Here is a 26,995-nt window from a genome sequence, read left to right as displayed (position 1 = left end):
ACCACACTTTAGGAAGGATATGAAGATCCTTGAGAGGGTGCAGAGGAGATTTAACAGAATGGTTCCAGAGATGAGGGATTTTAGCGACAAGGTTAGGTTAGAGAAGCTGGGGTTGTTCTTTTGTTTATTCGGTCGGGGGATGTGGGCATCACTGGCTAGGCCAGCATTTATTGCCCATCCCTAATTGCTCTTGAGAAGGTGGTGGTGATCTGCCTTCTTGAACCGCTGCAGTCCTTGGGGTGTAGGCACACCAACAATGCTGTTAGGAAAGGAGTTCCAGGATCTTGACTCAGCGACAGAGAAGGAAAGGTGATATAGTTCCAAGTCAGGATGGTGTGTGGCTCAGAGGGGAACTTGCAGCAGGTGGTGTTCGCATGCATCTGCTGCCCTAGTCCCTCTAGGTGGTAGAGGTCATGTGTTTGGATGGTGCTTTCGAAGGAGCCTTGGTGATGCTGCAACTGTGCGCCTGTGGTGGAGTGAGTGAATGTTTAATGTTGTGCATGGAGTGCCAATCAAGCGGGCTGCTTTGTCCTGGATGGTGTCGAGCTTCTTGAGTGTTGTTGGAGTTGCATTCATCCAGGCAAGTGGAGAGTATTCCATCACACTCCTGACTTGTGCCTTGTAGATGGTGGACAGACAATACAGAGATAGAAGGTGAGTTACTTGCTGCAGAATTCCCAGCCTCTAACCTGCTTTTATAGCCACAGCATTTATGTGGCTGGTCCAGTTCAGTTTCTGGTCAATGGTGACTCCCAGGATGTTGATCATGGGGGATTCAGTGATGGTAATGCCATTGAACGTCAAGTGGAGATGTTTTGATTCTCTTTTGTTTGAGATGGTCATTGACTGGCACTTGTATGGCACGAATGTTACTTGCCACATATCAGCCCAAGCCTTGGAGCAAAGGAAATTGAGGGGAAATTTGATAGAGTTGTACAAGATTATGACAGGTTTAGATAAGGTGCACAAAAAATGCTGCTTCTATGAACTTATTGTATAAGGATTAGGGGTTACAGATTTATGGCTTTTGGCAAGAGATGCAGAGGAGATGTGAGGAAGAACTTTTTTTACGCAATGAGTGGTAATGACCTGGAACTCACTGCCTCCGTGGGTGGTGGAAGTGGAGATGATGAATGATTTCAAAAGGAAATTGGATAAGCACTTGAGGGAAATCTACTTGCAAGGTGACGGGGATAGAATGGGGGAATGGCACTGACTGTATTGCTCTACAGAGAGCTGGCATAGATTTGATGGGCTGAATGGCCTCCCTGGATCCGTTATAACTCTATGAAGCTAATTCCATCCCCCTCCCTGGCCTCAACCTACACCTAAAAACAGATTATATGGTAATTATCACATTGCTGTTTGTGAGGGCTGTGAGAGCTTGCTGTGTGCATAATTGACTGCTCTGTTTCCTACGTTACAAGTCACTATATTTCAAAAGTACTTAATTGGCTGTGAACTGCTTTGGGACGTCCCAAGGCCCTGAAAGGTGCTATATAAACGTAAGTTTATCGAACATAAGTGGGTCAGTCTTGGGCTGAACCAGACTAATCGCAACCTCTGCATCTTGTTTGACCCTGAGCTCAGCTTCCAACTCTATATTGTTTCCATCACAAAGACGGCATGCATCTGACTCTGTAACATTGCTCATTTTCACCACTATCTCAGCTTATCTGCTGCTGAAACTCTCATCCACGTTTTTGTTACCTCTTAACTGAATTATTCCAGTGTTTCCCTGTCTGATCTCCCATCTTCCACACTCCATAAACTTTCCTGCCTGTATTCTAACCCACATGAGGTCCTGCTCACCCAATCACCGCTGTGCTTGCTGACATACATCGGCTCTCAGTCAATCAACGCCTCAATTTTAAAGTTTCCATCTTCCTGCTCAAATCTCTCCATGGTCTGCACACCCCACCCCCACCTTTGAACAAAGAACAATCTGCTCCAGATATACAACCCTCCAGGAGCTCTGCACTGTTGTGCACTCCCTTCACCCCCAACATTGGCAGCAGGCCACTTAGGCCCCAAGTCCTGGAATTTTCTCTCTAAACAGTTTTGTCTCTCCACCTCTCTCCTTTTAGCACTGTCCTTGAAACTTGCCTTTCACCAAATATCTGCTTCTTTAGCAAATTTTTCAGTTTTTAAACATAGAACATAGAACAGTACAGCACAGTACAGGCCCTTCGGCCCACGATGTTGTGCCGAACCTTTAACCTACTCTAAGATCAAACTAACTACCTACCCATCATTCTACTATCATCCATGTACCTATCCAAGAGTCGCTTAAATGCCCCTAACGTATCTGCTTCTACTACCACCGCTGGCAGTACATTCGACGCACCCATCACTCTCTGTGTAAAGAACCTATCTCTGACATCTCCCCGAAACCTTCCTCCAATCACCTTAAAATTATGCCCCCTGGTGATAGCCCTTTCCACCCTGGGAAAAAGTCTCTGACTATCCACTCTATCTATGCCTGTCATCATCTTGTACCCCTCTATCAAGTCACCTCTCATCCTTCTTCGCTCCAATGAGAAAAGCCCTAGCTCCCTCAATCTTTCTTAGTAGGACATGCCCTCCAGTCCAGGCAGCATCCTGGTAAATCTCCTCTGCACCCTCTCTAAAGCTTCCACATCCTTCCTATAATGAGGCAACCAGAACTGAACACAATATTCCAAGTGTGGTCGAATCAGGGCCTTATAGAGCTGCAGCATAACCTCGCGGCTCTTAAACTCAATCCCCCTGTTAATGAAAGCCAACACACCATACACCTTCTTAACAACCCTATCAACTTGGGTGGCAACTTTGAGCGATCTATGGACATGGACCCCAAGATCCCTCTGTTCCTCCACACTACCAAGAATCCTGTCTTTAAGCCTGTATTCCGCATTCAAATTCGACCTTCCAAAATGAATCACTTCACACTTTTCCAGGTTGAACTCCATCTGCCACTTCTCAGCCCAGCTCTGCATCCTGTCAATGTCCCGTTGCAACCTACAACAGCCTTCCACACTATCCACAACTCCAGCAACCTTTGTGTCATCGGCAAACTTGCTAACCCAGCCTTCCACTTCCTCATCCAAGTCATTTATAAAAATCACAAAGAGCAGAGGTCCCAGAACAGATCCTTGTGGAACACCACTGGTCACCGAGCTCCATGCTGAATACTTTCCATCTACTACCACCCTCTGACTTCTATGGGCTAGCCAATTTTGTATCCAGACAGCCAACTTTCCCTGAATCCCATGCCTCCTTACTTTCTGAATGAGCCAACCATGGGGAACCTTATCAAACGCCTTGCTAAAATCCATATACACCACATCCACTGCTCTTCCTTCATCAATGTGTTTTGTCATATCTTCAAAGAATTCAATAAGGCTTGTGAGGCATGACCTGCCCCTCACAAAGCCATGCTGACTGTCTCTAATCAAACCATGCTTTTCCAAATAATCATAAATCCTGTCTCTCAGAATCCTCTCCAATAATTTGTCCACTACCGACGTAAGACTGACTGGTCTATAATTCCCAGGGTTATCCCTATTCCCTTTCTTGAACAAGGGAACAACATTTGCCACCCTCCAATCATCCGGTACTACTCCAGTGGACAGTGAAGACGCAAAGATCATCGCCAAAGGCGCAGCAATCTCTTCCCTCGCTTCCCGTAATATCCTTGGGTATATCCTGTCTGGCCCCGGGGACTTATCTGTCCTCATATCATTCAAAATTTCCAGCACATCCTCCCTCTTAGCCTCAACCTGTTCGAGCATATCAGCCTGTTCCACGCTGTCCTCACAAATGACCAGGTCCCTCTCACTAAATACTGAAGCAAAGTATTCATTTAGGACCTCCCCTACCTCCTCCGACTCCAGGCACAAGTTCCCTCCACTATCCCTGATCGGCCCTACCCTCACTCTGGCCATCCTCTTGTTCCTCACATAAGTGTAGAACGCCTTGGGATTTTCCTTAATCCTACCCGCCAAGACTTTTTCATGTCCCCTTCTAGCTCTCCTAAGTCCATTCTTCAGTTCCTTCCTGGCTACCTTGTAACCCTCTAGAGCCCTGTCTGATCCTTGCTTCCTCAACCTTAAGTAAGCTTCCTCTTCCTCTTGACTAGCTGTTCCACATCTCTTGTCATCCAAGGTTCCTTCACCCTACCATCCCTTCCCTGCCTCATCGGGACAAACCTATCCAGCAGTCGCAGCAAGTGCTCCCTAAACAACCTCCACATTTCTGTCGTGCATTTCCCTGAGAACATCTGTTCCCAATTTATGCTCCCCAGTTCCTGCCTAATAGCATTGTAATTCCCCCTCCCCCAATTAAATATTTTCCCATCCTGTCTGCTCCTGTCCCTCTCCATGACTATAGTAAAGGTCAGGGAGTTGTGATCACTATCACCGAAATGCTCTCCCACCGAGAGATCTGCCACCTGGCCTGGTTCGTTGCCAAGCACCAAGTCCAACATAGTCTCCCCTCTAGTCGGCCTATCTACATATTGAGTCAGGAAACATTCCTGGACATACCTGACAAAAACTGCTCCATCCAAACTATTTGCACTAAGGAGGTTCCAATCAATATTAGGGAAGTTGAAGTCACCCATGACAACAACCCTGTTACTTCTGCACCTTTCCAAAATCTGCCTCCCAATCTGTTCCTCCATGTCTCTGTTGTTATTGGGGGGTCTATAGAAAACTCCCAACAAAGTGACTGCTCCTTTCCTGTTTCTGACTTCCACCCATAATGACTCAGTAGACAAACCCTCCTCGACGACCTCCCTTTCTGCAGCTGTGATACTATCCCTGATTAACAATGCCACTCCCTCACCTCTTTTACCTCCCTCCCTATTCCTTTTGAAACATCTAAACCCCGGAACATCCAACATCCATTCCTGCCCCTGTGATATCCACGTCTCCGTAATGGCCACAACATCGTAGCTCCAAGTACTGATCCATGCTCTAAGTTCATCACCCTTATTCCTGACACTTCTTGAGTTAAAATAGACACACTTCAACCCATCATACTGGCTGCAACTTTGCCCTGTCAACTGTCTAACCTTCCTCACATACTCTCTGCACTCTGTATCTGCCTGTTCAACTGCTACCCCATCCACTGATCCGTGGCTCCGGTTCCCATCCCCCTGCCAAACTAGTTTAAACCCTTCCGAAGAGCTCTAGCAAACCTCCCGCCCAGGATATTGGTGCCCCTCCAGTTCAGATGCAACCAGTCCTTCTTGTAAAGGTCCCACCTTCCCCAGAAGGTATCCCAATGATCCACATATCTGAATCCCTCCCTCCTACACCAGTTCTGTAGCCACGTGTTCAGCTGCACTTGCTCCCTGTTTCTAGCCTCACTAGCACGTGGCACCGGTAACAATCCTGAGATTACTACTCTGCTCGGCCTGCCTTTCAGCTTCCAACCTAACTCCCTATATTCGCTTTTCAGGTCCTCATCCCTTTTCCTCGCTATGTCATTGGTACCGATATGTACCACGACCTCTGGCTGCTCCCCCTCCCCCTTAAGAATCCTGTGGACTCGATCCGCGACATCCCTGACCCTGGCACCCGGGAGGCAACATACCATCCGGGAGTCTCGTTCGCGACCACAGAATCTCCTGTCTGTTCCTCTAACCATTGAATCTCCTATCACTATCGTTCTCCTATTCTCCCCCCTTCCCTTCTGAGCCACTGAGCCAGGCTCAGTGAAGGAGACCTGGCCACTGTGGCTTTCCTCTGGTAGGTCGTCCCCGCCAACCGTATCCAAAATGGTATACGTATTATTGAGGGGAACGGCCACAGGGGATCCCTGCACTGTGCGCCTATTCCCTTTCCCTCTCCTGACGGTCACCCAGCTACCTTTATCCTGTAACTTAGGTGTCACTACTTCCCTATAACTGCTCGCTATCAACCCCTCAGCGTCCTGAATGATCCGAAGTTCATCCAGCTCCAGCTCCAGTTCCCTAACGCGGTCTGCGAGGAGCTGTAGTTGGGTGCACTTCTCACAGGTGAAGTCAGCAGGGACACCAGTGGTGACCCTCACCTCCCACATCCTGCAAGAGGAGCATGCAACTGCCCTAGCTTCCATCCCCTCTGCACTAAATTGACAACAGAGATTTTAAAAAAAGGAAAACCTTACTTTACCAAACCCTCCACACAAGAGGCCTTTTTTTTTGGTTAGAGGAGGAGGATGGCTGGGAGACACTACACGTGTAGTGTTTCGGGTTTAGCAACTGCCCGAATATATAGGTTTACTTACCCAGCAGTCCCCTTGTCCGCCGAAACAAAAGGTAAGTTATTTTAAACTGAAACTCACCTTCCATCTGACACCTCGCTCGCACTATCGCTGCTTCTTATTATGTTTCTGTGAAGGCATTAGGACATTTCCTACGTTAAAGATGCTATAAATTTGGTTGTGCTTTCCAGTTGCTAAAATGCCTACTAATCCCCCAGTATTGAGGGCAGGAAATGCGCTCAAATTTCTGTCCAGTAATGCACCACCCACCCATATTGGGAAAGGAAAAAAGTTGTTGCATGGTATCCACACCTGAAGCATGTGCTACTCACTTTGCTTATACTATCAAGAGGCCTTACACTTGTTTGAGGCCCCCTACTGCAAGATTATTTTGCCTTGAGGCAGCCACTGACTAGAACCAATCCTTGGGACCCCTGCTACCAAAACTGTAAGCTTTTAAAATTTACTTGCCTCAATATGGAGCTGATCCGCCTCAATTTCTTCCACAACCTCTCTCCAATCTCCATTTCCTCCTCTTAATATACCTGCGATGCTAGCAGTAGGCTAATCTTTGTTTACACTTTACCGGCATGTTGTGTGCCTTGGGTCTTAACATTTAGGTGCAGGCACTGTACCCTGCACCACCTCTCTCCCCCACCCTTTGCATCCACTATAAATACATATTGCTGCTCTGTTCTTGGCTAGGCTATTAAATGAACCAAGACAAAGTTGAGAGGAGAGGAAGGAAGGGCAAAGAAGATCAAGGATTCTGTAACTGGCAGTCAAGTCAAAATCCCATTACCAACTTTTGAGAGTTCAGGATTCAAAAAACTAAACTTCATGAAAATGTTGGTACATTAACATTCTGCTGCAAGGTAGCTTTTTCTTGTTACCTCATATTGTCCCCTGCTGTCCAGAAACTGAATGTTGTGATACAGCTACACAGGCACCTTCTTTGCTCAAGTGACCTTCATGTGTGAAGGTGGCTCCTGTTTTTATGTCAACAATGAGTGTCAGTAGAGTGTTTAAATGTAAGGCAAATCTGGTTCTGTCCTCAAAAGCCTATGTGCACTTTTCAACTATAGTCACTGGATAGTGAACAGGATTAGATACCCATGCTGACTTTTTCTCTTCTATAGCAAATGGGTACAGTTGCTGATTGGAGGTCTTCAACTGCCATCTCAGACAAGATGGTCTAATCAGAGACTGAACCTAAAACCTTCTTTGACTGTGCGGGGCTTGGTAGTACAAGTGATCCTATGCTCCTCTAAGCCTTTAGCATGTTTTGTGAGCGTACCAAAATACAGTATTTATTAAATGCACTGATTTACTATACAAACAGAAGGCTAATAATGCACTAATCATTATACCCTTTATTTTCATTTGACAGCCCATCTAATTAGGACATCTTGAATCTTTTCAGTAGCATCTTCATGGAATGTCAACTGTCCAATGCCAATATTGGTACATCCCTCCTCACAAGCTGGTATCCAAAGTTGCAGATCAGACTGGCTATAAAGGTAGGAAGCCTAACACAATTTGGACTTCCACATAAGTGGGAATTTTTAGGTTGATGAAGTGAAATCGACTTGGTACCATTGAGTGGGTGAGAATAAGTTGAGACGGTAGCATAGTGGCTATGTTACTGAACTGGACTAACAATCCGGAGACAAGAGTTCAAATACCAGCATGGCAGCTGGATAATTTAAATTTCATTGATTAAATAAATCTAGAATTAAAAAGCTTGTATAAGTAATAGTGACCATGAAACTACCAGATTGTCATAAAAACCCATCTGGTTCACTAATGTCCTTTAGGAAAGGAAATCAGCGTCCTTGCCCAGTCCAGAAGTATGTGACTCCAGACCCACAGCAATGTGGTTGACTCTTAACTGTCTTGGAAATGGCCGAGTAATTCACTCAGTTGTCAAGAAAACAGCTCACCACCACCTTCTCAAAGGTAATTAGGGATGGCAATAAATGCTGGCCTTGCTAACGACACCCAGATCTCATGAATCAATAAAAAAAGAGAGACAGGTGTTCTAATCTTATCGTCATCCAGTTGCGGTGTTGCGGATCTATTCAGGTTATTGTGACTTTTGGATCTCAGTCCTGCGATTATCTTATTCCCAGTCCTCCTTAACTGTTGATGCTAACTTTGCAGTGCAGAAGACTTCAAAATTTGAGTATTGCTGAAAATAAAGACACTATGGGCTGAATTTTACCAGCCCCTCAGCGTTGGGGGTCGTGGCAGGGGGGCCTGTAAAATACTTGTGGGAGCAGCCTGCCATGACCCCCGAAGGCGAGAAGGCCCTGCCACATATTGCTGGCAGTGGCGAGGTCTCGGTGTGGCACCCTCCCCCACAACCCCCCTGTCACTTGCCTTCATTTCCCTACCAAAATTCATGCAAATAAATGTTAATGAATTTAATATATATAATATCGTTCCACGGCAGTATTATGGGCACTGGCCGCAACTTGCGCGCCTTCAGAAATCCATACGGAGTTCCGAGGCGAGACACTGGTGGGGAGGGGTGGACTGAAATTATCAGGGCAGGAAGGGTGGGGAGCCGTGAAAACCACTGCGATTGGTTGCGGGGATTGTGGGAAGGGGCTTGGGGCCAAAGGGAATAAAGTTCGGGGTGGGGGAGGTCGTGAGTGAGAACTCACTTTTTTGGGCGGGATAGGGCAAAAAATTAACTGTTTATTCATTGGGAGGGTGGGTGGGAGAGAGGGTGGCAGGTGTGAACAGATTTTTAGTTCAATTTTTAAATGAACTTGTCCCTTTAAACATTTAAATTGCTTCTAAGGCAAGTAACTGGTAAGTTATTCTACTTATTCTCTCTCTTTCTCTTCTCTCTTTGGCCTCCTTGTCTCGAGAGACAATGGGTAAGCACCGAGGTGGTCAGAGGTTTGTGGAGCAGCACCTAGAGTGGCTATAAAGGCCAATTCTAGAGTGACAGACTCTTCCACAGGCGTTGCAGATAAAATTGATTGTCGGGGCTGTTGCGCAGTTGGTTTTCTCCGAGCACTTCTGCCTTTTTCCTGCCCACTGCTAAGTTCTTCAACTCGCCACTCTTTAGCCCCGCCTTTATGGCTGTCCACCAGCTCTGGCAATCACTGGCAACTGACTCTCACGAGTTGTGGTCAATGTCACAGGACGTCATATTGTGTTTGCAGACGTCTTTAAAGCGGAGACATGGACGGCTGGTGGGTCTGATGCCAATGACTAGCTCACTGTACAATGCGTCCATGGGGATCCTGCCTCCTTACATGTAGCTCACAGGGCCAAGCCATCTCAAGCACCGCTAGCTCAGTATGGTGTATATACTGGGGATGTTTGGCGCCTCGAGGACTTCTGCATTGGAGATATGGTCCTGCCACCTGATGCCAAGGATTCTCCGGAGGGAGCGAAGATGGAATGAGCTGAGACGTCGCTCTTGGCTGACAAATGTTGTCCAGGCCTCGCTGCCATAGAGCAGGGTACTGAGGACACAGGCTTGAAACACTCGAACTTTTGTGTTCCGTATCAGTGTGCCATTTTCCCACACCCTCTTGGCCAGTCTGGACATAGCAGTGGATGCCTTTCCCATGCACTTGTTGATTTCTGCATCGAGAGATAGGTTACTGGTGATAGTTGAGCCTAGGTAGGTGAACCCTTGAACCACTTGCAGAGCGTGGTCGCAGATATTGATGGATGGAGCATTTCTGACGTCCTGTCCCATGGTGTTCGTTTTTTTGAGGCTGATGGTTAGGCCAAATTCGTTGCAGGCAGCCGCAATCCTGTCAATGAGTTTCAGCAGACACTCCTCTGTGTGGGATGTTAACGCAGCATCGTCAGCAAAAAGGAGTTCCCTGATGAGGAATTTCTGTACTTTGGTCTTCGCTCCAAGACGGGCAAGGTTGAACAACCTGCCATCTGATCTAATTTGGAGGAAAATTCCTTCTTCTGAAGACTTGAACGCATGTGAGAGCAGCAGGGAGAAGAAGATCCCAAACAGTGTAGGTGCGAGAACACAGCCCTGTTTCACGCCACTCAGGATAGGAAAGGGGTCTGATGAGGCACCGCTATGCTAAATTGTGCCTTTCATATTGTCATGGAATGAGTTGATGATACTTAGTAGCTTTGGTGGACATCCGATCTTTGCTAGTAGTCTGAAGAGATCACATCTGCTGACGAGGTCAAAGGCTTTGGTGAGATCTATGAAAGCAATGTAGAGGGGCATCTGTTGTTCGCGGCATTTCTCCTGTAGCTGGCGAAGGGAGAACAGCATGTTGATGGTGGATCTCTCTGCTCGAAGGCCGCACTGTGCCTCAAGGTAGAGGCGCTCAGCCAGCTTCTGGAGCCTGTTTAAAATGACTCGAGCAAAGACTTTCCCCACTATACTGAGCAGGGAGATTCCATGGCAGTTGTTGCAGTCACCACGGTCACCCTTGTTCTATAGAGGGTGATGATATTGGCATCGCGCATATCCTGTGGTACTGCTCCCTTATCCCAGCACAGGCAAAGCAGTTCATAAAGTGCTGAGAGTGTAGCAGGCTTGGCACTCTTGATTATTTCAGGGGTAATGCCGTCCTTTCCAGGGGTTTTTCCACTGGCTAGGGAATCAATGGCATAATTGAGTTCCGATTTTGTTGGCTGTTCGTCCAGCTCAGCCATGACTGGCAGAGACTGGGCTGCATTGAGGGCGGTATCAGTGACAACATTTTCCCTGGAGAACCGTTCTAGGTAGTGCTGCACCCAGCAGTCCTTTGCTTGCGTTGGTCAGTATCGTTTCCCCTGACGGGTAGGTGGTGGCGTAGTGGTATTATCACTGGACTAGTAACCAATGGACCCAGAGTATTTTTCTGGGGACATGGGTTCGAATCCCAGCACAGCAGAAGGTGGAATTTGAATTTAATTAATAAATCTGGAATTAAAAGCTAGTCTAATGATGGCCATGAAACCATTGTCAATTGTTGTAAAAACCCATCTGGTTCACTAATGTCCTTTAGGGAAGGAAATATGTTGTCCTTACCTAGTCTGGCCTACATGTGACTCCAGACCCACAGCAATGTGGTTAACTCTTACATGCCCTGTGAAATGGCCTAGCAAGCCACTCAGTTGTAACTATCCACTGCGAAGTCAATAAAAAGGAATGAAACCGGACGGACCACCCGGCATCGACCTGGGCACCAGAAACGACAACGGCAAACCCAGCCCTGTCGACCCTGCAAAGTCCTCCTTACTAACATCTGGGGGCTTGTGCCAAAGTTGAGAGAGCTGTCCCACAAACTAGTCAAACAACAGCCTGACAGAGTCATACTCACGAAATCATACCTTACAGACAATGTCCCAGACACTGCCATCACTATCCCCGGGTATGTCCTGTCCCACCAGCAGGATAGACCCACCAGAGGTGGCGGGACAGTGGTATACAGTAGGGAGGGAGTTGCCCTGGGAGTCCTCAACATTGACTCCGGACCCCATGAAGTCTCATGGCAACAGGTCAAACACGGGCAAGTTAACCTCCGACTGATTACCACCTACCGCCCTCCCTCAGCTGATGACTCAGTATTCCACCATGTTGAACACCACTTGGAGGAAGCACTGAGGGTGGCGAGGGCACAAAATGTACTCTGGGTGGGGGACTTCAATGTCCATCACCAAGAGTGGCTCGGTAGCACCACTACTGACCGAGCTGGCCGAGTCCTAAAGGACATAGCTGCTAGACTGGGTCTGCGGCAGGTGGTGGGGGAACCAACACGAGCGAAAAACATACTTGACCTCGTCCTCACCAATCTGCCTGCTGCAGGTGCTTATGTCCATGACTGTATTGGTAGGAGTGACCACCGCACAGTCCTTGTGGAGACGAGGTCCCGCCTTCACATTGAGGATACCGTCCATCGTGTTGTGTGGCACTATCACCGTGCTAAATGGGTTAGATTTCGAACAGATCTAACAATGCAAAACTGGGCATCCATGAGGTGCTGAGGGCCATCAGCAGCAGCAGAATTGTACTCAACCACAATCTGTAACCTCATGGCCTGGCATATCCCCCACTCTACCATTACCATTAAGCCAGGAGACCAACCCTGGTTCAATGAAGAGTGCAGGAGGGCATGCCAGGAGCAGCACCAGGCATACCTCAAAATGAGTTGTCAACCTGCTGAAGCGACAACACAGCACTATCTGCGTGCCAAACTGCGTAAGCAGCATGCGATTGACAGAGCTAAGCGATCCCATAACCAACAGATCAGATCTAAGCTCTGCAGTCCTGCCACAACCAGCTGTGAATGGTGGTGGACAATTAAACAACTAACTGGAGGAGGTGGCTCCACAAATATCCCCATCCTCAATGATGGGGGAGCCCAGCACATCAGTGCGAAAGATAAGGCTGAAGCATTTGCAACAATCTTCAGCCAGAAGTGCCGAGTTGATCTATCTCGGCCTCCTCCTGAAGTCCCCTGTATCATAGTTGCCAGACTTCAGCCAACTCGATTCACTCCGCGTGATATCAAGAAACGGCTGTCGGCACTGGATACTGCAAAAGCTATGAGCCCTGACAATATTCCGGCAATAGTACTGAAGACCTGTGCTCCAGAACCTGCCGCGCCCCTAGCCACGCTGTTCCAGTACAGCTATAACACTGGCATCTACCCTGCAATGTGGAAAAATGCCCAGGTATGTCCTGTACACAGAAAGCAGGATAAGTCCAACCTGGCCAATTACCGCCCCATCAGCCTACTCTCAATCATCAGTAAAGTGATGTAAGGTGTCATCAACAGTGCCATCAAGCGGCACTTGCTTAGCAAGAACCTGCTCAGTGACGCTCAGTTTGGGTTCCGCCAGGGCCACTCAGCTCCTGACCTCATTACAGCCTTGGTTCAAACATGGACAAAAGAGCTGAACTCAAGAGGTGAGGTGAGAGTGACTGCCCTTGACATCAAGGCAGCATTTGACCGAGTATGGCATCAAGGAGCCCTAGCAAATCTGAGGTCAATGGGAATCAGGGGGAAAACCCTCCACTGGCTGGAGTCATACCTTGCGCAAAGGAAGATGGTTGTGGTTGTTGGAGGTCAATTATCTGAGCTCCAGGACATCACTGCAGGAGTACCTCAGAGTAGTGTCCTGGGCCTAACCATCTTCAGCTGCTGCATCAATGACCTTCCTTCAATCATAAGGTCAGAAGTGGGGATGTTCGCTGATGATTGCACAATGTTCAGCACCATTCGTGACTCCTCAAATACTGAAGCAGTCCGTGTGGAAATGCAGAAAGACCTGGACAATATTCAGGCTTGGGCTGATAAGTGACAAGTAACATTCACGCCACACAAGTGCCAGGCAATGACCATCTCCAACAAGAGAGAATCTAACCATCTCCCCTTGACATTCAACAGCATTACCATCGCAGAATCCCCCACTATCAGCATCCTAGGGGCTACCATTGACCAGAAACTGAACTGGAGTGGCCATATAAATACTGTGGCTACAAGAGCAGGTCAGAGGCGAGGAATCCTGCGGCGAGTAACTCACCTCCTGACTCCCCAAAGCCTGTCCACCATCTACAAGGCACAAGTCAGGAGTGTGATGGAATACTCTCCACTTGCCTGGATGGGTGCAGCTCCAACAACACTCAAGAAACTCGACACCATCCAGGACAAAGCAGCCCGCTTGATTGGCACCCCATCTACAAACATTCACTCCCTCCACCACCGACGCACAGTGGCAGCAGTGTGTACCATCTACAAGAAGCACTGCAGCAATGCACCAAGGCTCCTTAGACAGCACCTTCCAAACCCAGGACCTCTACCAACTAGAAGGACAAAGGCAGCAAATACAATGGAACACCACCACCTGCAAGTTCCCCTCCTGACTTGGAACTATATCGTCGTTCCTTCACTGTCGCTGGGTCAAAATCCTGGAGCTCCCTTCCTAACAGCACTGTGGGTATACCTACCCCAAATGGACTGCAGCGGTTCAAGAAGGCAGCTCACTACCACCTTCTCAAGGGAAATTAGGGATGGGCAATAAATGCTGGCCTGGCCAGCGTCGCCCACATCCCATGAATGAATAAAAAAAAACTTTAGACCCCAAAACACTCTCAATGCCATCATACATTCCTCTGATGTTTCCGGTGTCGGAGGCCAGCTGAATACGATTGCATAGGTGTTGCCAGTAGTCATTTGCGCAGCGCTTCTGGCTACTTTAAATGCTAAGGATGTTAATACGCTGTGGGCTTTCTTGTAGTTCAACAGTGCAGTGTTCTTAGCAGCTACGACAGGTTCCAGCTCTTCAAAGTGAGCTTGAAACTAGTCTGCATTCTGCTTCTCACATTTGCCATCGGTGTCATTGCTGAGTCATCGATGGTGTCTCTGATAAGGGCCCACTTTGTCTCTGCATCCCCTGCAGTAGTGTTTTGAAGGGCTTTTTCAAGTGAATTTAGAAACTTATGTAACAGCTGTGGATAAGAAATTCTGTTAGTGTGTTCTATTCTGTTTGGAGGAAAGTATAGGTGGTTAGCAAGTTTGCAGATGACACTAAGATTGGTGGAGTAGCAGATAGTGAAGGGGACTGTCAGAGAATACAGCAGAATATAAATAGATTGGAGAGTTGGGCAGAAAAATGGCAGATGGAGTTCAATCCGGGCAAATGCATTTTGGAAGATCCAATTCAAGAGTGAATTATACAGTAAATGGAAAAGTCCTGGGGAAAATTGATGTACAGAGAGACTTGGGTGTTCAAGTCCATTGTTCCCTGAAGGTGGCAACGCAGGTCAATAGAGTGGTCAAGAAGGCATACGGCATGCTTTCCTTCATCGGACGGGGTATTGAGTACAAGGGTTGGCAGGTCATGTTACAGTTGTATAAGACTTTGGTTTGGCCACATTTGGAATACTGCGTGCAGTTCTGGTCGCCACATTACCAAAAGGATGTAGATGCTTTGGAGAGGGTGCAGAGGAGGTTCACCGGGATGTTGCCTGGTATGGAGGGCGCTAGCTATGAAGAGAGGTTGAGCAGATTAGGATTATTTTCATTAGAAAGACGGAGGTTGAGGGGGGACCTGATTGAGGTGTACAAAATCATGAGAGGTATAGACAGGGTGGATAGCAAGAAGCTTTTTCCCAGAGTGGGGGATTCAATTACTAGGGGTCACGAGTTCAAAGTGCGAGGGGAAAAGTCTAGGGGGGATATGCGTGGAAAGTTCTTTACGCAGAGGGTGGTGGGTGCCTGGAATGCGTTGCCGGCGGAGGTGGTAGACGCGGGCACGATAGTGTCTTTTAAGATGTATCTGGACAGATACATGAATGGGCAGGAAGCAAAGAGATACAGACCCTTAGAAAATAGGCGACATGTTTAGATAGAGGATCTGGATCGGCGCAGGCTTGGAGGGCCGAAGGGCCTGTTCCTGTGCTGTAATTTTCTTTGTTCTTTGTTCTTTGTTGATGCGCGGGTGGCCCTTCTGCTTGCAGTGATGTAGCTTCTTTGGTTTGAGTCTAACTTTGCTGCACACCAGGGAGTGGTCGTTGTCGCAGTCCGCACTGTGGAAGCTGTATGTGATTTGGACACTGTTCATGGAGGCTCGCCTTGTGACGATGAGGTCAAGCTGGTGCCAATGACGTGATCTTGGGTGTCTCCATGAAACCTGGTGACAGGGTTTAGTATGCAAGAATGAGTTGGTGATGCAGAGGTTGTGATAGGTACACAACTCCAGCAGTTTCTGTCCATTCTCATTCATCTTTCCAATGCCAAATCGCCCAAAGCAGAAGGGCTATGAGTCATGGTCGACCCCAACCCTGGCGTTAAAGTCCCCCAGCAGGAACAGATGTTCGGTGTTAGGAATGCTACTAATGATGTTATGGAGTTCCTCGTAGAACTGGTCTTTAACTTCTAATTATTACACTAACAATAATTAGTTTGTAAAGCTAAGTAATGGCAGGGCAGCTCTGCCAAGCGGAATGTGCCTCCTGTGGCATGTGGGAAGTTGTGGACGCACCATGTGTCCTTGACAAACACATCTGCAGGAAGTGTCACCGGTAGCAGAAGCTTGAGCTCCGGGTTTCGGAACTCGAGCGGCGGCTGGAGTCACTGTGGTGCACCCGTGAGGCAGAGAACTACATGGATAGCAGGTTTCAGGAGGTAGTCACCCCGGAGCTTAAGAGAGCACAGGCAGAGAGGGACTGGGTGGCTGCCAGACAGACCAGAAGGCCAAGGCAGCTCGTGCAAAGTCCCCGGAGGGCATCCCTCTTTCCAAATAGTATTCAGTTCTGAGTACTGATGGGAGAGAGGTTTCCTCTGGAGAGTGCAGTGAGAGTCATGACCAGAGCACCATGGGTGGATCAGCTGTGCAGTGAGGGAGGAAAAAGACTGGAGGGCAATAGTGGTAGGGGATTCTCTTTTTAGGGGAACAGATAGGCATTTCTGTGGTCGCAGACATGATTCGAGGATGGTATGTTGCCTCCCCGGTGCAAGGGTCATGGATATCACCGAGCGGCTGCAGAGTATTCTGGAGGGTGAGGGTGCACAGACAAAGCTCATGGTCCACATTGGTACCAATGATATAGAAAGAAAGAGGGATGAGGTCCTGCAGGCTGAGTTTAGAGAGTTAGGAACGAGATTAGCAAGCAGGACCTCAAAGGTAGTAATCTCCAGATACTCCCAAGGCCATGTGCTAATGAGTATAGAAATAGGAAAATCCACCAGATGAATGTGTGGCTGGAGAAATGGATGCAGGAGGGAGGGCTTCAGATTTCTGGTGCACTGGGGCCGGTTCTGGGGAATGTGAGACCTGTACAAGCCGGATGGTCTATACCTGAACAGGACTGGGCCAAATATCCTTGCAGGAAGGTTTGCTAGTGCTGTTAGGGATGGTTTAAACTATTTTGGCAGGGGGATGGGAAACAGTGCAGTTTTCGATAGGACAGTTTCAGGGCTGGGAACAGGAGGCAGAAAATTAGCAATGACTCTGAAAGACAGAAGAAGCAAAGGTTAAAAAGTGTGCAGCACAGGAACTTGGCAGTGTTAAAAGGTATTTATTTAAATGCAAGGAGTATAGTAAATAAAGCCCATGAGCTGAGGGCACAGATAGACACGTGGCAACACGATATCATTGTTATAATGGAAACTTGGCTTAAAGAGGGGCAGAATGGCAGCTCAACATCCCTGGACATAGTGTTTTCGGGCAGGATAGAGAGGGAGATTAAAAAAAAGGAGGGGGTATAGCGCTATTAGTTAAGAAATCAATAACAGTTTTGAGGAGGGATGATATAAAATAAAATAAATAAAATTAAAAAAAGTAAGTATGCAAAATGAGTCATCAAACAAGGCCAAATGGGTGGAGGTCAGAAATAAAAAAGGGGCAGCCACACTACTAGGAATGTACGATTGACCCCCAAATAGTGAGAGGGAGATAGAAGAACAAATATGTGGGAAAATTTCTGAGTCCAAAAACTATAGGGCAATAATAGTTGGGGATTTCAACTACCCCAGTATCAACTGGATACCAAAAGTGTGAAGGGCACACAAGGGACAAGATTCTTGAACTGCGTTCAAGAGAACTTTTGTAGCCAGCACAAAACAAGCCTAACAAGAGGAGCTGCAATTCTAGATTTAATCTTCGGTAATGAAGTTGGGCAAGTGGATGAAGTAACAGTGGGTGACCATTTTGGAGATAGTGACCATAATACAGTTAGATTTAGCATAATCATGGAAAAGGATAAAGATAAAACAGGAGTAAAAATTCTAAATTGGGGAAAGACAAATTTTACAAAACTGAGAGGTGACCTAGCGAAAGTGAACTGGAAACAGCTACTTGAAGGAAAATCAGTGGCAAACCAGTGGGAGGCATTCAAAGGTGAGATACCACAGGCAGAGTGTAGGCATGTCCCAGCAAAGTTAAAGGGTGGTACTGCCAAATCTAGAGCCCCCTGGTTATCTATAAGCTTACAGGGTAAGTTAAAGCAGAAAAAGAAAGCTTCTAATGGTCACAAAAATCTTAATACGTTAGAAAGCCTGGAGGAGTATAGAAAGTGCAGGGGTGAAGTACAAAAGAAAATTAGAAAAGCAAAGCGAGGACATGAAAAATTATTGGCGGGTAAAATCAAGGAAAACCCAAAGATGTTTTATCAGTACATTACGAGCAAGAGGATAACTAAGGAAAGGGTAGGGCCTATCAGAGATGTACAAGGGAACTTATGCATGGATGGAGAAGATGTGGGCATGGTTCTTAATGGGTTTTTGTCTCTGTCTTCACAAAGGAGAGAGATGATGCAGACATTGTAGTTAAAGAGGAGTGTGAAATATTAGATATGATAAGCATAATGAGAGAAGAGTACTAGAGGGTCTGACATCCTTGAAAGTGGATAAATAGCCAGGGCCGAATGGATTGCATCCCAGGTTGTTTAAGGAAGCCAAGGAGGAAATAACAGATGTGCTGAGGATCATCTTCAAATCCTCACTAGATACCGGCGAGGTACCAAATGATCGGAAGTCTGCGAACATTGTACCATTGTTTAAAAAGGATGCGAGAGATAGGCCAAATAATTATAGGCTGGTCAGTCTTACCCCGGTGGTGACTAAATTGTTAAAATCAATTCTGAGGGACAGGAGAAACTGCCATTAGAAAGGCACAGCTTAATCAGGGATAGTCAGCATGGATTTGTTAAGGGAAGGTCATGTCTTACTAACTTAATTGAGTTTTATGAGGAAGTAACAAGGAGGATTGATGAGGGTAGTGCAGTGGATGTGGTCTACATGGATTTTAGTAAGGCATTTGACAATGTCCCGCATGGCAGATTGGTCAGTAAAATGTAAGCCCATGGGATGCAGGGGAAGGTGGCAGGTTGGATCCAGAATTGGCTCAGTGACAGGAAACAAAGGATAGTAGTCGACAGATGTTTTTGTGAATTGAAAGCGGTTTCCAGTGGTGTTCCACAGGCCTCAGTGTTGGGTCCCTTGCTGTTTGTGGTATACATTAATGATTTGGACTTAAATGTGGGAGGCATGATTGGGAAATTTGCTGATGACACAAAAATTGGCCATGCAGTTGATAGTGAAGGGCCGTGTAGTTAATAGTGAAGAGGAAAGCCGTAGACTCCAGAAAGATATCAGTGGTTTGGTTGAGTGGGCGGAATAGCGGCAAATGGAATTCAGTCCAGGGAAGTGTGAGGTAATGCATTTGGGGAGGGCAAATAAAGTGAGGGAATACACAATAAACAGGAGGATATTGAGAGAGGTAGAAGAAGTGAGAGACCTTGGAGTGCATGTTCACAGGTCTCTGAAGGTGGCAGGACAGTTAGATAATGTGGTGAAGAAGGCATATGGAATGCTTTTCTTTATTGGCAGAGGTATTGAATACAAAAGCAGGGATGTAATGCTAGAACTGTATCAAATGCTGGTTAGGCCACAGCGGGAGTATTACGTACAGTTCTGGTCACCATGGTACAGGAAGGACATAATTGCTCTGGAGAGAGTAAAGAGGAGATTTACAAGAATGTTACCAGGGCTTGAAAGTTGCAGCTATGAGGAAAGATTGGATAGGCTAGGGTTGTTTTCCTTAGAACAGAGAAGGCTGAGGGGTGACTTAATTGAGGTGTACAAAATTATGAGGGGTCTAGATAGAGTAGACAGGAAGGTCCTGTTTCCCCTAGAGGAGAGGTCAATTACTAGGGGGCACAGATTTAAGGTGATTGGTAGAAAGATGAGGAAAAACTTTTTCACCCAGAGGGTGGTGGGTGTTTGGAATTCACTGTCAGGAGCGGTGGTGAAGACAGAAACTCTCAATTCTTTGAAAAGGTACCTGGACATGCACCTGAAGTGCTGTAACCTGCAAGGCTATGCACTAAGTGCTGGAAGGTGGGATTAGATTGGGCAGCTAGTTTTTTTCAGCCAGCACGGACACAATGGGCTGAATGGCCTCCTTCTGTGCCGTAATTTTTCAATGGTTCTAAGGGCTTGAAACCCTTTAAAAGTGGCGCCGGATGCTGTTGCCGGGGACGCAGCGGCCGCTCGCTCTATGTCATTGGAGGCAACCGCTCTGCCCTCTCCATTTAAATGAGACACTGCGTGAAATATCGCAGGGGCTCAGCGGTGGCGCTTCCGTGTAAGAAGGCCGCCGGGTTCAAGGCACGCTAATAAAATTCAGCCCTATATCTCTATTTTCAGGAATACTCAAGTTCTGTACTACCAAACGACTATTTGTAGACTTCAACATGTTCACTCCACATTCCTAGTATTGGGGAGGAAGATTTATGTTTAACCTGTCTCTCTCATGTCCCTCAATATTCCTGCTGGCATACAATTAAAAGTGAATTATAATTTAAATTCATGCCTGGTTTAGTATCTGAAAATATAACTAATCATATTTAATGAGCAAAAGTTTCATCTTAATAACACTGCAGAGTAAAGTAACAAAATATCTCAAAGTCAGACTAACTGGCATATTTAGTCATTGGTATTTTAGTAGTAGGTTTGGCGCATGCATTTTTGGTGACTCTTAAGTTTAATGCTTGATTTTTGGTGCCGCACTCAATTTCGTTTTTCAATTTATAATCTACTGTATTACGGATTTATTCCAAATATATGTTGAAAGTAGAATTCCAAAAGCAGTTCTAAGATTTAAGAAACATAACCATACTGTATTTATAATCAGTTCAGGTTAAAATGTGCATAGTAGTGAGTGAGGAAAGAAAATGCTATGTAACAGGACAGTTTGATTTATTGGAGTGGGAGGTCTGAAGTCTAACTAATACTTGCCTTGTCCCTGCCTGCAATATTTGAAAATCATTGGCTAAGTAACGAAAGGAGCAGTGGTACAGAATTTTGAAAAAAGAACTTGGATTTATATAGCACCTTTCACAACCTCAAGATATCTCAGAGCACTTGCCAGGCAATTACTTCTGAAGTGTAAGCCATGTTGTTATGTAAGCAACTGTGGCCACCAATTTGTGCGCAGCAAGGTCCCAAAGCAGCAATAATCTGTTTTTTGGAGTGTTGCTTGAGTTTGGACAAAGAACTGGAAGATCTGCCTTGCTGTTCTTCGAATAACATGGAATCTTTTACACCCACTTAAGAGTGCAGATGGATTTAGCTTCTCATCTGAAAGAAATGTAGCAACTACTCAATATTGCAGTAGTGCATTAGTTTAGATAACACATTTTAATCTCTGGATTGTAACTTTGTTTTATGACCTTCTGTCTCTGGTGAGACACTACAACTGAGCCACTATTGTACTGCAATGCAAATAGTGTAATACATTTTCATGTCTTTGGTCGATCAACTGGCAAATTCTCAACCTCTGGTGTGCTGCAATATAAAGGTGCCAAATGGAGGCCAAATGCTTCCTGAAAGGAAGAGAGGAAAATTTGGAGGAAGAGTAATTCATACCATTCTTACATACCACCAAGCACAGTGTGGGGTGACTTTAGTGCTAAATTACATTGGTTGCAGTGCAGTAATGGTAGTGATTTGGGAAAGTACCACTTTAAATGGAAACTACCAAAGTGGAGGAAATAATTTGAAAATAGCAAGTCTTATACTGAAACAAATTACAACTAAAAACAGCCGGAAAGACCACTGTATGTGATTAACTCAGCATAATATCGTTATGGTAGACTGATCCTGACCTATCGATTTACATGATATCATTTGCTTCTAGAGAGATAGTCTATGAGTTGAAAAAGCTTGTGTGATGTTTCCTAACTGTCTTTCTGGCTCACTACTGTCTTCCTGATGTTTCTCTGAGTCTCCCTTATTCAGTACTCTGTCCCTGGTGTTTCTCTGTATGCCTCTTAAACTTGATGATCTCACAGACTGCTTTACAGAATCTTACAGACTTCTCTAGCAGTTTGTCAAGAACATGCACATATTCGAAAAAATGTATGTGACTGTGTTTGGTTTGGGTAGATATGGTTTGTCAAGTTTTCTTGATTGTACAGACAAATCATATGCAATGTAAGTGGAATGATCTGTGCCAATTCTCATTTTGGTAGCGGTGTTATTCCTAAGACTGAGGTAAATTTCATTCCATTAACACTATGGCAGATGTCTTTTACAACTTTTTTTTATTGTGGAAAATTATTTTCTGAGACGTAAACTAAATTTTGTTTTTCTTATGTTGCATACCCTGCACATCATTAGTAGAGTGTTTTGAAGGAGGGTTGGAAGCAGTATTATTATAGAATCATAAAATAATACAGAACAGAAGGAGGCCATTCTTCCCATCGTGTTGGTTCTTTGGCAGTGCTATCCAATTAATCCACTTCCCCTGCTCTTTCCTGTAGTCCTGTTTTTTTTTCTCCTCATGGATTTATCCAATTTTCTTCTGAATATTTCTATCGAATCTGCTTCCACCACCCTTTCAGACAGTGGATTCCACATCACAACTTACTGTGTAGAAAATGTTTTCTGTCTTTCTCCCTGTGTCTCCCCTTTCTGTGATGTCCTCACTCTTTGTGCCCCCCTCTCCTTCTCTTTCTCTGTCCCCTCTCCCCCCATCCCTGCTCTCTCTCTTTCTGTCCCCCCTCTCTCTCTCTCTCTCTCTGTCCCCACCTCTTTCTGTCACCCTGCCTGTCTCTGATTCTTTTGCCAATCACCTCAAATCTGTGTCCTCTGGTTGCCGACCCTTCTGCCATTGGAAACAATTTTTCTTTATTTACTCTATCTAAATCCTTCAATATTTTGAGACCTCCAATAAATCTCCCCTTAATCTTCTCTGTCCTGAGGAGACCAGTCCTAGCTTTTATAATCGCTCTACATAACTGATGTCCCTCATCCCTGGCATCATTCCAATAAATCTCTTCTGCACCCTCTCCAACACCTGGATATCCTTCCTAAATTTTGGTGTCTGGAATTGAACACAGTATTCCAGCTGAAGCCTAACCAGTGTTTTATAAAGATTTAACAACTCCCTTAGCTTTCTTAATAGAGGAATGGAGTTCAAAAACAAGTATCACAATTTTTTTAACAGCCTTCACAACTTGTCCTTTCACCTTCCAAGATTGATGTACATACCCCCCCCCCCCCCAAGGTCTCTATGTTCTTGTACCTGTTTTTAAATGGTACTATTTAGTTCATATTGGTTCTCCACATTTTCCTACCAAAATGTATCACTTCACACTTCTCTGTTAAATTTCATGTTCCCGATGGTGGGGGAGTCCAGAACCAGGGGTCATAGTCTAAGGATACGGGGTAAACCTTTCAGGACTGAAATGAGGAGAAATTTCTTCACCCAGAGAGTGGTGAGCCTGTGGGATTCGCTACCACAGAAAGCAGTTGAGGCCAAAGCATTGTATGTTTTCACGAAGGAGTTAGATATAGCACTTGGGTCTAAAGGGATCAAAGGGTATGGGGCGAAAGCGGGAACAGGTTACTGAGTTGGATGATCAGCCATGATCATAATGAATGGCAGAGCAGGCTCGAAGGGCCGAATGGCCTACTCCTGCTCCTATTTTCTTTGTTTCTATGTGTTATTTTACCAGTCCGTCTATATCAGGGTTGCCCAACTTAAGGCCCGTGGGTCAGGATCTGGCCCACCAAAGATTTCCATTTGGCCCGTGGATGTATTTCAGACATGAGAAATTTTCCATTGTCGTCTTCTTTCAGACCGGCTTTTTAAAAATATGGCGTCAGTTTCACAGCTGACAGGTGCTGACATTGGGAACAATGGTTTCCAAATTTTGGATGGTTTGGGGTTTTCCGGAGGGCTTTTATAAAAAAATGTCAGCACCTGCCAGCTGTAAAACTGACAGCGCAATGTTTTTAAAAAAACTGACCAACCACAAAGCTGCTGTGCTGAGCGCTGCCGCTCCCTGCAACTGTCAGAGAGAGAGAGAGAGAGAGAGAGAGAGGGGTGAGGGGGGAACAGAGAGAGAGAAAGAGAGAAGACAGGGAGGACAAAGAGAGAAAAAGAGAAGTGGTTAGAGAGAGAGGACAGAGAGAGAGGCAGTGAACAGACAGAGAGAGAGGGGGATCAGAGAGGCAGGGGACAGAGAGAGGTGGGGTGACAGAGCGAGGTGGGGATAGAGAGAGAGAGCAGGGGACAGACAGAGAGAGAGGGGACAGAGAGAGAGAGCAGGGATGGGGGAGGGGACAGAGAGAGGAAGGGGAGGAGAGGGGGGCACAAAGAGTGAGGACATCACAGAAAGGGGAGACACAGGGAGAGAGAAAGACAGAAACAGAGAGGGAGGGAGAGAGAGTGATCAAGATCACTCCTGACAGATGGACATCAATCCGGAATACTCCACAGATCACGACAACAAGTGTGCAGGCAAATATCAACTTCTTGTGCAAGCAAAAAAATTCCAGATATCTCACTAAATCAGTGCCCAACATAGTGTTCAGAAAGTAAGTCAATAAATTCATCTTCTCATTTAAAGCTTCTTTGCAAAAATGCACATTTGTTGTTGTTTTGATTAATAGTAAGATAAATTTTTAATGCCTTTATCTTTCCGAAATTGTTTCATTGGCCCCCTGTGTAAGACAAAAATTGTAATGTGGTCCCTCATGCAAAAAGGTTAGACAATGCTGGTCTATATCCTCCTTAAGTCTGTTATTATCCTACTCATTCTTTACTACATTTCTGAGCTTTCATCTGCAGACTTTGAAATTATGCCTTATGCACCTATATCCAGGTCATTACTCTAGATCAAAAAGAGCAGTGGTGCAAATACTGATCGCACAGTGGGGAATACCACTGTGTACTTCCTTCCAGTCTGAAGCACAACTGTTCACCACTATTCTCAGCTTTCTGCCCTTTAGCCAATTTTGTATCCATACTGCCACTGTTCCATGGGCTTTAATTTTGATAACAGTCTATTCTGTTACTTTATCAAATGCCTTTTGAAAGTCAATATACACAAAATCAATCACACTACCCTCACCAACCCTCTTAGTTTCTTTATCTCCTCCCCGGTTTCCTTGATGCCAAAGCATTAGCTCTATTTGCCTGCTTCAGCTCTGCAGCTGCAACAACACTGAAGAAGCTCGACAGCATCCAGGGCAAAGCAGCCCACTTGATCGGCATCCCAACCACCACCTTAACCATTCACTCCCAGCACCACCAGCACACAGTAGCATCAGTGTGTACCATCTACAAGATGCACTGCAACAACTCTCCTTGGACAGCACCTTCCAAACCTGCAACCACTACCACCAAGAAGGACAAGGGCAGCAGACACATGGGAACACCATCACCACCACCTGCAAGTTCCCCTTAAGTCACTCCCCATCCTGACTTGGAACTATATCACCGTTCCTTCATTGTCACTGGGTCAAAATCCTGGAACTCCTTGCCTAACAGCACTGTGGGTGTACCTATACCAGATGGACTGCAGCAGTTCAGGAAGGTGACTCATCACCACCTTATCAAGGGCGGTTAGGGATGGGCAACAAAAGCTGGCTTTGCCAGTGACGCCCACATTCCAAGAATGAATTAAAAAAAGACTAGCTGGACATTTAGGGAGTGAAATCCCTCCCTACTGAGAAATCTCCCTGGCTGCTCAGTCGGTCCCATGATGGCCACATCAATCGATGATCTCCTGCACCTGAGGGAATTTAGTGATGGAGGCAAATCCCACTGTCCTCTGTGCCTGTGTTGCACTATCCATTTGGAATTCCATGTAATACATGGCCCTCTTAAACAACACATCGGTGAACTGCCTTATGCAATGATGGGCAGCTGCTTGAGAAATGCCATCCAGGACGGCAGGCGATCTTTGGAATGACCCAGACACGAAGAAGTTCAGAGCCACTGTGACTTTTACAGATACTGGCAGGGCATGCCCATGAAACCTGCTAGACCAGAGGTGATCCTCAATGAGCGCACACAGGTCAGAAACCATTCACCTGGATAAGCCCAGCCTGCTACGGCACTGATGGTCTGACATTTCCAGAAAACTTACTGTTCGTTGTTATGCCCTATTGTCAGAATATCACCTTCGATACTCACCTCTGCGTCTCTCATGGTGAGGGTCTGCATCTGCTGCTGGAACTCATCCTCATCGCTGCTCTTCTCCGATTCAGAGTAGCTAATCCCTATTTGCAGGAGTGGCCTTGCTTACCTCCAGCTGGACTATCACGGCCTCCTGGACCTCCCCATACTATGCCCCTGTGATTCCTGCAGTGTCACTGCTGCCCCACTCCTCCAACTGCCCCAGGCTCGCTAATCAAACTCTCATGGACCACTGATAATGTGATGACCACTGTGTGCCAAGGAATGAGGTGATCCATGAGCTTTCTAACTAACACCCGCATTTATGACTGGCTCACTGCTACAATTCCACCTTCTCCTCATAGAAGGGCTGGATGCCCTCCATGTTTCATATGCTTCGTCTCAAAAATAGCAAACAGCCCCTCAACGAGCTGACAGTTAGCTCATTTGTATGTCCAATTACAGACCTGCCATATTCAGGCGCCTTACCACTTCCTGCTTCCCAACTCTGTTTCAAAAATCGCAGTGCGCCAGAAATGCATCAGGAAGCAGTCATGCCTCTCGACAGTGCGATTTTCCAGGTCTGCCTGGCTCCGCCACTCTAAGTAAAATTCTGCTCAGTATTCATTTAACAAATATGTTCTGACTTTCATTTATTAGCCCAACCTTTCCAAATACCAATTAATTTTGTCCCTGATAATTGTCTCTCGAAGTTTCACTACAACCAATGTTAGGTTGATTGTCCTATAATTGCTGGGTTTATCACTTTTTTTTAAACTGCGGTGTAACGTTTGCAATCCTCCAATTCTGTGGCACCACCGCTATACCCAAGGTGGTTTGAAAAATTGTGGGCAGAACC

General features: G+C 46.1%; 1 protein-coding gene across 8 annotated transcripts in view; it reads left to right on the top strand.

Annotated features, from left to right (window-relative positions):
* Window positions 1–26,995, top strand: part of LOC137377086 (zinc finger and BTB domain-containing protein 7C) — a 379,658-nt gene that overhangs the window by 217,138 nt on the left and 135,525 nt on the right. For 7 of the 8 annotated variants that reach the window (XM_068046774.1, XM_068046682.1, XM_068046592.1 and 4 more), the window contains one exon: window positions 7,622–7,751. The gene's annotated coding sequence lies outside the window, so the exon portion shown is untranslated. The remainder of the gene's footprint in view (window positions 1–7,621; window positions 7,752–26,995) is intronic. The other variant, XM_068046972.1, reaches the window with a different exon arrangement.

Source organism: Heterodontus francisci, chromosome 1 (assembly GCF_036365525.1).
Source record: "Heterodontus francisci isolate sHetFra1 chromosome 1, sHetFra1.hap1, whole genome shotgun sequence".
NCBI classification, from domain to species: Eukaryota; Metazoa; Chordata; class Chondrichthyes; order Heterodontiformes; family Heterodontidae; genus Heterodontus; species Heterodontus francisci.
The sequence above is the reverse complement of the archived record's forward strand: the minus strand, read 5'-3'. Positions and strand labels throughout refer to the sequence as shown.